General features: G+C 53.2%; 1 pseudogene; it reads right to left on the bottom strand.

Annotated features, from left to right (window-relative positions):
• Positions 1 to 6,713: 6,713 nt before the first annotated feature.
• The window catches only part of LOC146839088 (28S ribosomal RNA), a 2,536-nt pseudogene continuing 2,310 nt past the window's right edge, over positions 6,714 to 6,939 (bottom strand).

Genomic DNA, 6,939 nt, shown 5'->3' with positions numbered 1-6,939 from the left:
TTAGGTGATTGAGGAAGATTGCCGTGAGCATCCACTTAGAAAGAAGCAAACTACATTAGAAAATAGAGAGAAAAAGGATAAAATGAGAAAAGAATCCTGTAGATTAATGTACAGTCGTTTTAGTATAACTTTATGTATTATTATATTATTGTGTATTCTTTTGGCGTGTATAAGTTGGATTGTTTATGCTCTGCAGCAAAAAGTTGTTCCTCCTTCTATCTCTTTGTCTTCTTCTACTATCTCTCCACATCTATTTCATACACTTCCTCAACATGAACTCATTAGACGAACTGAGTATTACAATAATTCATTTGTTCATTTATTACATCAACACGAATTAATAATTAATACAACCGACTGTTGGGTATGTGGACTTATGCCACATACCACAGAAAAAGGGATGCTATATTTAATTCTTCCGTTCTCCTATGAGGGTTCCACTTGGGCTTATTTTGTTATCTTTTCCAACGCCTATCAAAGCAAATTCAGACGACCCGTTAGTTCATATATTAGTGGTCCAGATTTTAGTCACAGCTCATTGATAAAGGGAATGGTAGCTATGGCTAAAATCAAGGAAAATAGTAGGATTTCCATTGATGAAAGAAAAGCATACACTAACTGGAACGTCACCCATTATGTTACTAGCCTTAGTGATAAGGTTAAACAGGGAAAATCTCCACCGATTTGGACTATACCTCATCAGGGCAATTTCTGTCTGCAGATAAATGGTCAGTCTGCTGACACCGTACAAAGAAACAGCTGTTCCCACACATACGTCTACTCCTCTCAGAACTCACCACCTCTAGTACCATCTCAGGGCACGTATTTTATCTGCCACGATAAGGCTTACAAGTGGTTGCCGACTGGTTTTTCTGGTACCTGTTATATAGCTTTCCTTCTTCCCCCTACATACACTGCTTCTGCAAACCATCATAAAAATAGATATGGCAGAGGGATTATTGATTCCAAAGACACAGCAGGACAAGAGGGAGGAGATTTCCTCAAAGGATTTCTTCCTTTTTGGGGTCCAATGGCCAACAGCAGAAATATAAGACAACTGGTTCGTGTTGTAGAAACCACTATAGACATCACTGTAGGAGCCTTAAGTAATATCACGGCAGAACTACAGGTGGATCGTCTTATGACTTTACAGAACCGAGTTGCCTTAGACTTTGTTCTCGCGGACCGTGGTGGAGTATGTAAATTGATCGGATCGAGTTGCTGTATTTTCATACCTAATGACGCTCCGACAGTATACCAAGCCATCTCTAAGTTACATTTAATCTCCGAGTCGATTCACCAGGATGGAGATTGGTCATTATTGGAGTGGTTTTGGGGACTACTGTCCAAATGGGGTTGGAAGGTATTAACATTCCTTGGAATATTTTTAGCCATCATTTTCTCTTGTTGCCTTTGTATGCACGGTGGCCCCGCCATCTGCGATCTTTGTGCTACTATGTGCATTCCTAAACCCAAGTCACAAAGGACAGAGAATATTAGAATGATGTTACAGCAACAGCTCGATGACCTCATGGCCATCGACATTGACTCAGATTAACGTGAGTCTATGTATCTTGCCTGAGTTCTGGCAAAAGGAGGGTCTGAGGAAATTCGATTTTCAATCACGATCGTATCGACCCGCCATTTTGTGCTCCGCCGCCATTTTGTGTTGCCCTCACTCAGGCAGCACGGCGAACGAAGTCATTTCTGCTTTTCCTGCAGCATCGTGTAGAAATAAGCCTTCTGCCTCTATTTACAAAGCTGGTTTTAGGACTGGCCGAGAACACTAATCCCTGTCTGGTTTTTCTAATCCCTGTCTCAACTATCTGTTGGTTCACACTATTCTCTTCTGACTTTATCTTATCGTCTGGCCTTCGCTGTCCTCTGCCTGCATTCTCTTGTTTCACAACTGTCCTCCAAACACACAAAGGTGTCTCGCCAACTGCAAGTCAGTTACAAATCCGTTAATACATCAACCTGTGGGGAGGGGTGGCAAACACAGTTGGAGGAGAGGCTTCTTCGAGTTACACGACACTTCTGTTTTCCAACTTTTCCTATTGGTTCTGTTCTGTTTTCTAACTTCTCCTATTGGCTCCTTCTATATATTTTAGGTGTGTTTTGGTTAATGTATATGTCACCTATGTACTATATAAGATTGTGCACCACGGAGTGAAGTGGCAGTCACCTGAGAACCTACCTTGTGTACTTCTAGGATAACTGTGCTAGCTGCAGCTAATAAATCCGATCTTTTATGCCTGACAGAGTGTCCCGTGTCTCTGTGTAGCTGAGCAGGAGAACCCCGGAGATTAAGGCGTACCCTGCGCCGCCAGACCCATAAGGTTGTGGTTCTTCACATGTCTGAGACACACTTTACAAGCTGCTTCTGTGGGTGGCGCAACTCAGCGCTGCAGGCCCACCAGCAGCATTTGGTTTACCAGCCCTGGACACACACAGGCCACATTACTAGGGACTAACAGGTAAACCAAATAAGCCAATCATGGATATACCAAATCACATGTCATGTTTACACAGGGAGAGCATATGCTCTTTAGCACTGATCAGCAGTGGTAAAGTGCCCAGAGTCATAAAATCAACACAAACAGGTCAGAAAAAATATAGGAGGAAGGCAAAAAGTTTAGGGATGACCCTGCAAAAAGGGCCATTTCCAACACTCACAGAATAGTACCCCGTTCGCCACAGCCCCCGCCTCCGAGGAGGCCAAGTCCCCAAGCTTCGGGTTCACTTTAAGTAGGAAAAAGCGCCTCCTCTCAGCCGAGGGGGCGCAATTAGTATTCCCCCATGAAAACGATGGCCTGCTGGGCCCAACCTGAGACCGACTCTGGGGAAAGCGCGGTGCCAGAGGACTTTGCCTCTTCCGCTAGGTCTAAGATTTTAGTAAGAAGGCCGCAGACGTCGAGGAGCTTGTCCTGGCAAGCTTTCCAGGACCTATCGATTCCCTTCTTAGGGTCTCGAATATATTTCTGAAAAAAAGTGGTCATTCTGGCATCAATCTCGGGAGTGATGGCTACCTTGCCAGGCAGGGTGGGGCAAGGGCATTCCGCTCACAGACAGGCCTTTAGCTCCTTTTTGAGGGGCTTCCTCATGCTGCTGGTGACAAACTGTGCCACCTTGTCACTCGGGGTCCACATAGAGGAGCGAGGGTGTACTAAATCCTCTGGGACAAGCATATCTGGGGGAGTGTCTGCCACCCCCTGGGGAGGGCGGCAGGGCCTAGACGGGCCTGGTTCCTTGAGGGACTCCATAGGGGAATCATCACCCTCATCATCACCTCCCTCAGGGGATAAATTGATAACTTCCTCTATCGGGTCTACCTGTGGTACAGCAGGGCGCATCAGGAAGGCCTTTTTAAGGCATTCAAAAGCCCCCATATCCACGGTCGCCTCTAGTTTCCTCTTAGGGGGGCGCGGTGGGGCTGGTGCTCTCCGAAGGCATAGGAATAGGCCACCTTCATGATACGATGCTCAAAAGGACCCTTAACAGCAGCGACAGCTTGGTGGATGGACGCATCCACCGCGTCACAAAAATCATCATGTATAGGGAGGACCTGAAAGGTCTCCTCTTCCACATAGTATCCTTCCATAGCACTGTTGGCTAGAAGTCTGCGTAGACCCACAGGTCCGCAAAAGCACGAAATTAGGGGTAACCAACCCTGGTGCCTACCACCCACTGAGTAAAGGGGTAATTACTGTGGTAATACGTAATCTGCCTGGGCCGGGCCTCTTATGGTAAATGACAGCCTTTCAGAAGATCAGCAACTCACTGGGAATTGCTACCGACCCTTGCTGGGCGTCAGGCTGCAGTTATTACTGACCCGGGAGCCAGGTGTCAGGCTTCCAGGCGGCGGGCTTGGTGCTCAGCGGGGGATGCAGTGACAGGAAATTTCTGTCTGTAACTACGTTCCCGCCAAGCAACAAGTTGCAAGAGGCGCTGTAGTGGCACCCTCTGGCGGCCAGCAGCATCACTGCAAGCCCGCTTTGGAGCCGCGAAAGGAACAATGAGAAAACGCTCCAGCGGCTGTAAACTAGGGGTGGGCAGAAAATTCCGCTCCGCCAGCGTAGCAGATAAAGCCAGCCACCCCTGCTCACCGGCCCGGTCCTTGCTTCTGAAAGCAGCCAGGCCGGGGAGAGCCTCCCCGGGCCCCGGTGGACCCCTGTCTCCAGCACCCGGACCCTCGGCTGGCTTGCAGGACGGGGGGCCCCCGCACCCCGGGGCCTGCCGGACGGAGCACGAGCCCCGGGCCCGGTCCCAGCTTCAGAACCCTAGCCAGGCCGGGGAGAGCCTCCCCGGGCCCCGGTGGACACCCTTCCCCAGCGCCCGGACCCTCGGCTGGCTTGCAGGACAGGGGTCTCCCGCTCCCTGGGACACTGGGACGGAGTACAAGCCCCGTGTCCGGGCCCAGCTTCCAAACCCTAGCCAGGCTGGGGAGAGCCTCCCCGGGCCACGGTGGACACCCTTCCCCAGCGCACGGACCCTCGGCTGGCTTGCAGAACGGGGGGCTCTCGCACCCTGGGACACTGGGACGGAGCACAAGCCCCGGGTCCGGGCCCAGCTTCCGAACCCTAGCCAGGCCGGGGAGAGCCTCCCCGGGCCACGGTGGACACCCTTCCCCAGCGCACGGACCCTCGGCTGGCTTGCAGGACGGGGAGCTCCTGCACCCTGGGACACTGGGACGGAGCACATGCCCCGGGTCCGGGCCCAGCTTCCGAACCCTAGCCAGGCTGGGGAGAGCCTCCCCGGGCCACGGTGGACACCCTTCCCCAGCGCCCGGACCCTCGCTGGCTTGCAGGACGGGGGGGCTCCCACACCCTGGGACACTGGGACGGAGCACAAGCCCAGGGTCCAGCTTTCGAACCCTAGCCAGGCTGGTGAGAGCCTCCCCGGGCCCTGGTGAACACCCTTCCCCAGCGCCCGGACCCTCGGCTGGCTTGCGGGACAGGGGGCTCCCGCACCCCGGGACTGAGCTGCACCCTAGGCGGAGCTCCAACACCGGGCCCAGCTTCCGAACCCTAGCCAGGCGGGGGAGAGCCTCCCGGGCTTCGGTGGACCCCCTTCCCCAGCGCCCGTACCCTCGGCTGGCTTGCAGGATGGGGGGGCTCCCGCACTCTGGGAAGGAGCCGCACCCTGGGACGGAGCTCCAGCACCGGGCCCGGGCCCAGCTTCCGAACCCTAGCCAGGCCAGGGAGAGCCTCCCAGGGCCCCCGGTGGACCCCCTGTCCCCAGCACCCAGACCCTCGGCTGGAACCAAGGAGGGTTAAGCCCAGGCCACGTCCTCTCCCCTACGGAGCCCATTTTTCTCGACTATTAAGCCCCCATGTAGTGGGGACTTAGAGAACCCCGGGGAAGGACAACAGTTGGAGCCAGGTCGCCCGGCCCGCAGGTCCATCTGGTCGCCCGGCCCGCAGGGCCATCTGGTCGCCCGGCCCGCAGGGCCATCTGGTCGCGCAGCCAAGCGACCAGATGGCCAGGGACCTCCCAGCCCCCAGGTGGCCTAGGAGGGTGCCGTGCCCAGTCGCCCTTGCAGTCCGGGCGATGGTGGCCAGGCGTTCTGAGGCAGCCGCTCGGGAGGGCTTCTTCCCCGGTGCTGCTCCTCGCCTCCCTGCCCGACCTGCGCGGGAGCTGCGGGTAGGGGAGGCCAGGCCATCTGGTCACACTGCCGAGCAGCGAGGGACGGTGGCCGCCGTCCCCGTGCCCCAGTGGGGCAGGGACGGGAGGGGTCATGCTCTTTGGTAAGATTGAGCCTCTGTGGTCTCCTCTATGGTGGCCGGAGGAAATGGGGACCCCACCCCAACCAGTCAGTAAAGTAAGAAACTTGGGAGTAATATTTGATGACAAACTTTCTTTCCATCATCATGTGAACGCTGTAGTTTCATCATCATTCAACATCTTAAGGAAAATAAAGAAACTTCTCCCATATCTTCCTACAACTACAGGAAAAACACTAGTTTCGACATTGGTGTTTTCACGCACTGACTATTGTAATGCCCTCTTCCTCAATGCTCAAAAAAAAATCATTTCCAAACTTCAAATGATACAAAATGCTTCAGCCAGAGTTCTACTAGGCATTCCAAAATTTAGCTCTGTCTCAAGACATTTGGACCACCTGCATTGGCTTCCGGTCAGAAGTCGGACGAAATTCAAGGCCCTTTGTATTGTCTGCAAGGCAGTAAACAACATGGGACCAAAATTTCTTAGGACTTCACTTAAGCCTCTATCATCCTCCAGAACGCTTCGCTCCAACACTGCTCATCTGCTTCACATACCCAGAACAAGGAAAGTTAACTGGGGAGACAGATGCTTTACCATCGCAGCTGCAAAATTATGGAATTCCCTTCCTCTTAACATAAAATCCAGTCCTACGTTGATTATCTTTAGAAGGCAGCTAAAAACATGGCTGTTTTCTCAAAGACACGACTGTTCTTAAATCACTCTAAAACTGCCCCAGAGTTCTACTTCATTGGTATCAGTCATAGCTCCTAGCGCCGAGACACCCATGGGTAATTGTAGCGCTTTAAAAATCGCATAAATAAATAAATAAATAAATAAGCCCCCGTGCCGGACGGCACATGGTGGAAGCAGCCTCCCGCAGGCCCGCGTTACCCCCTTCCGCGTCCCTCCCGCCGGGCCGGCGGCAGAGGGACCCCCCCTGGGTGTGGTGGAGGAGGGCGTCCGTGGGCACCCACGCACAGAGAGACAAAAGCTTGGCTCAGAGGATGACTTTCAATAGATCGCAGCGAGGTAGCTGCTCTGCTACTTACGAAACCCTGACCCAGAATCAGGTCGTCTACGAATGATTTAGCACCGGGTGCCCCACGAACATGTGGTGCACTAAGGGCAATGGAGGCGGCCCCCTTACGTCCGCGCTCTGGTCCCCAAGCGAGCGGCTCTACGCACCGCCCCCCCCCCGAGAGAGGCCAGCTA

The sequence above is a fragment of the Triturus cristatus genome, chromosome 4_2, assembly GCF_964204655.1.
Source record: "Triturus cristatus chromosome 4_2, aTriCri1.1, whole genome shotgun sequence".
NCBI classification, from domain to species: domain Eukaryota; kingdom Metazoa; phylum Chordata; class Amphibia; order Caudata; family Salamandridae; genus Triturus; species Triturus cristatus.
The sequence above is the reverse complement of the archived record's forward strand: the minus strand, read 5'-3'. Positions and strand labels throughout refer to the sequence as shown.